The sequence below is a fragment of the Micropterus dolomieu genome, linkage group LG12 (genome assembly GCF_021292245.1).
Source record: "Micropterus dolomieu isolate WLL.071019.BEF.003 ecotype Adirondacks linkage group LG12, ASM2129224v1, whole genome shotgun sequence".
NCBI classification, from domain to species: Eukaryota; Metazoa; Chordata; class Actinopteri; order Centrarchiformes; family Centrarchidae; genus Micropterus; species Micropterus dolomieu.
Genome location: NC_060161.1, coordinates 29,020,769 through 29,025,090, shown reverse-complemented (window position 1 = coordinate 29,025,090; position 4,322 = coordinate 29,020,769). Strand labels below are relative to the sequence as shown.

At 45.0% G+C, this 4,322-nt stretch overlaps 1 protein-coding gene across 1 annotated transcript in view; it reads left to right on the top strand.

The window, feature by feature from the left end:
- Window positions 1–2,487: 2,487 nt before the first annotated feature.
- Window positions 2,488–4,322, top strand: part of gpr185b (G protein-coupled receptor 185 b) — a 3,136-nt gene continuing 1,301 nt past the window's right edge. Inside the window, exon 1 of the mRNA XM_046065344.1 lies at window positions 2,488–2,521. The gene's annotated coding sequence lies outside the window, so the exon portion shown is untranslated. The remainder of the gene's footprint in view (window positions 2,522–4,322) is intronic.

The window sequence follows — 4,322 nt, the reverse complement described above, 5'->3', positions numbered from 1 at the left end:
ATATTATAAATTGGACACTTTACAACATATTCGCAATATGCCAATATCAGCCAATTTATTGGTAGGACAGGGCCCTAACCAGCCACGTTGGACTATGCAGTGGTTTAAACGTATTAGTGTACTGCAATATTAGTTTGGGGATTTACAGCACTTGGCACTCATTAGCAAATATATGGCCTTAGAATATAAAGCCCTAATCAGGTGAGTTTGTGTAATTAAAAAAATGCCACAACACATTAGAGAAGAGATTTGCTCAATTTCACCTGTAACCACACTCAGCTGTGAGGTCACAGTGTCCTGCTACACCCTGCAGTACACTTCTACATCACTGTAGCAAGGTTAGGAGTAAAACCACACAAGCAAAAACAAGATTTTCACCTGCTGTTAACTTGCACCTTAAAAGCAAAATTATGTAAGATTTGTTTTTTTGTGCAATTTGTGCCCCTAATGTTTCATAGTGTAATTCACTACTGTAGTAAATAAGGACAACTGTACAAGTGTATTTGTTATGATTGCATTATATGATCAAAAACTAGCAAGTCGACTACTTTGTTAACACATCCAAACCTCAAGCAAGTGCGACAACACAGGCAATATTACTTACTAGTCCAACAGAAAGAAGGCCAGCTCAACAACCACCTTGCATCCTCTTAGCTCTTTTAGCTCACACCAATGAGTGAAAGCCAGTCTGATATTTACTCTTGTCCGTCTCTTTCTCGGTCAATCTCTTTTTCTCGCCCTAGCTTCCTCCGACAACGTCTTCTTTGGTCTCTTCAGCGTGGTCGCGAAACGTTTCGTGTACCGGATTCCAATGTAACATAGCGCCAATAACTGGCGCCCCAGCCCAGCGGGGCAATGACAGAGATGACATTCTCTCAATTACAAGTCAGTTCAAAATGATTTGAAGTTTAATATAAACTGACTTCATAATGTTTTTTAATTTGCAGTGCCCTCTTAGACCAATCAGTGGCACTAACCAACCACTTAGGGCTACACAACTGCTTAGATTTATTGATAAGTTTGAGCAGTAAAGCACCTTAAAATTAAATGTTGTGGCCTTTTTTATAGTAAAATGTCATATCCGTAGTGACTGATAATGTTATCTGGTACTGAAGGGTGAATTTAGTCATATTCTCTGTTGAGATGTTATAACTATATTACATTGAAACCAAATAAATTATAATAGCCTGCAGACTAATGAGCATCACAACCTAACTATTAACGTTTCTAGGAATAGCTGCAGCCTGGCATTATAAAAGGCATATTATTTTTCCTCTGAGGATTTTAAGTTTCAATTCTGTTACATGTGATTGTCTGTTTGGGTTTATTCTGAACACTAAAATAATAGAAACTTATAACATCTAACACACACATCTTACTCTAGAGAGTCAATCCAACATTTAAATCATCCAACCAGTACAGTTTTGTATTTCTAGGCCACATATGATGTAAAGCAGCCAGCAGCAAACACACTGCTGTCTCAACAAAGCTGGTGGTTGGCTTTACACAAGCCGCTCTGTCTTCAAGCATGGCGACACATACGGGCCCAGCCTGTGCATATGTGTGTGCGCGTGCACGTGTTTCCCGCGTGAGTGATGCAGTGGGATACCCAGCAGCGCTCCGACATTGCATAACCACCCGCCATATAGCTGTTTTTTTTTCTGGCTGCACGCTGCGGACCACAAGCAACACACACACACACACACACACACACACACACACACACACACTTTCTCGCGCGTACATGCACGTGTGAGATGCAGCATCTGGAAAACCTAAAATAAATTTTAAGAAATATGTTTTGTAGCTGATTTTTTCTTCACGCCTTGTGACGCTATATGCTCGGCTATTTGGGGAGGGAGGAAGAGGAATTATAACAAAAACTATGTCAGGAGCTGTGCTTTCCAGTGTGTTATTAGTGTCAGTTTGATGCTCTGTCCTTCTGTCTGAAATACCATACAGACCTATTCACTTACCTCAGTAATAATAATACAAGCAAATAAAATGTTTTAAAATTAATTCAAAACATACATTTTCTTTACCGAAGTTGCATTAATTAATTAATTCTGGCGCTCTCCGTGATTCACACACCGACCTCGATGACGGTGACTGGAGGAGCGGAGACTTCTGACGTCAGACGAGGAGAATGACACGCGCCTCCAATCAGTGGCCGAGGATGTGCAGCGCGAGGACGGAGCTCCCGACAGAAGGCTAATAACCATGCCAACCGAGGAATATAGCGCGCGCCGCTGACTGAGGAGAAACGGGGAGAACGATAGGGGGGAAACCCTAAAAGAAGAATATATAATAAATATTCACACAGTGGAGGATAAAGGACGAGTGAGGTATCCTAATTTCCTGCAGGGGGGAAGAAGAAGAAGAAGACAAGGAGCTGGTAATTTCATCTTTCCCTTTTTGTCTCTGTGCGTGGTCTCCTTTGCCTCCCGCTTTCTCCCCCCCCCCCCACTCGCTCGCGCTGGCTCAGGGACTGCACTGCTGCAGCTGAATGAAACTGATCCAGGTATTTATTGTTTTGTCTTATTGCTAAAACACACACACACACACACACACACTTAAGACTGAGCAGTGGTTTAAAAAGCTCGTCACAGGGTCGCTGAACGCGCTGCTACTGGGTTGTAAAGTGGATGATGCGGGCTGCACGAGCTCCCGTTACCGCAGGGATGTGAGCCCCTTCGCTGCCTGGCTTTAGGCGGTGATGCTGGTGCTGGTGACCTTCCCCGGCCGTTTGCAGTCATTGACGGGGTGTGCGCGTGTGCGTGTTTTGTGCGTGCACGGGTGTATGAAAGAGAGAGAGAGCAGGGGGGGAGAGATGAAAAATAAGGGGGCGGGGGGGTGAAGGAAGGGTGTGTGGGGAGGTTGAGGTGGGAGGTGTGAGAGGGGAGAAATTTTTTTGTGAATGGAGCTCCACATCCTTTTTTGGCGCGTGTGGCGCGCGCTGGCAGCTTGGCTGGCTGAGCTAAAATTAGCCTCGTGCCGGATTTTTCTGCCTCCGCGCGGCAGCGGCGGCGGCGGCAGCAGCATATGTGGACCGGAATCCGCGGTTCTGGACGCAAACGCGGGCGCACACGCACTCACACTCACACACGTACACACGTCTGGGCACGCGCTCATATACGCCACCGGTGAATAGGACAGCAGCCACCACCGCGCCGTGCCCCAGGACGTCATGCACCATTTTTAGAGATGCTCTAAAAATAGAATTTGTTGATGATGGTTTGGACTGTGAGGAAATTGAACGTCTTCTTCAGTATCCGGCATTTTTTAGGTAGGAATGCGCCCGATTTCAGCTGTTTGGCCATTTATTTGTGTTGTTTATTTTTGTGTGCAGGCTGCTCAGTCTGTTACGTTGCGTGGAAGACAAAATGGAAAGAATATTGTTGTCATTTATACTTTTCCCTTTTTGTGTGTGTGTGTCCACACCTGCTATTGTGCTGCTGCTAATCACCTGTCAGCGTGCATACGTGGGAGCTGCTGGTGACGTGCCTGCTCTGGGTCAAGAGCATGGTTGCTTTCATGAATGAATGAATGGGCGGCAGACGGATGAAAAATGTCTCTTTTCCCCCTCTATTAATGGGGATAAATGTTAACACCCTCCATTTCCTTGTCCTTCCCTGCATTCCTTCATTGTTTTGTCCTCGACTTGTCTCCCCCCTTTACTTACACTCTCCTCTTTCTCGTCGCCACTTTCTTTTTCATCGCTTTCTTTCTACAACAACCTCCTCTCCACTCTCCCCATTCTCTTCCCATCATTTTCTCGCCCTTTTATCCTCACTCCTTTTCTACTCTTTTACCACATTTTTTGCATTCAACTCCTTCAACCACCTCTCTCTTCATTCAATTATCTCTATGTCTTGTTTCAACTCTTCTTTTCAACCTATTGTTGCTCTTTTTACCCTCCTCACTTTTCACTCAACCCCTGACCCACTGATATTTCTTCATCTTTTTCGTTCTCTCCTTTCGCTCATCCCTCTTTCCCAACTCCCTCTGGCTTTCTGTCGTGCATCTTTTATCATTCTCCTTGTCGGAACATTTCCCACTTCTCTTACACATTATCGACTGCTACTTCCTCCTTTATTTCTCCTCCTCTTCCCTTTTGATTACTCTTTTCCCACTTCTCCTCTTTCCCCTCGTCTGCTTATCTTCTCTCCTGTCTAATTCATTTTCTCCCTCCATTACAAACTTTGTATCAACCCGTTCAATTCCTCCTTCTTTCACCTTTTCCACTCCTTCTTGACTCACTTCTTTCCTCCTGCCCACCTTCATCTTCTTCCATCATTTTCTCCCCCCCCCCCCCCCCCCCC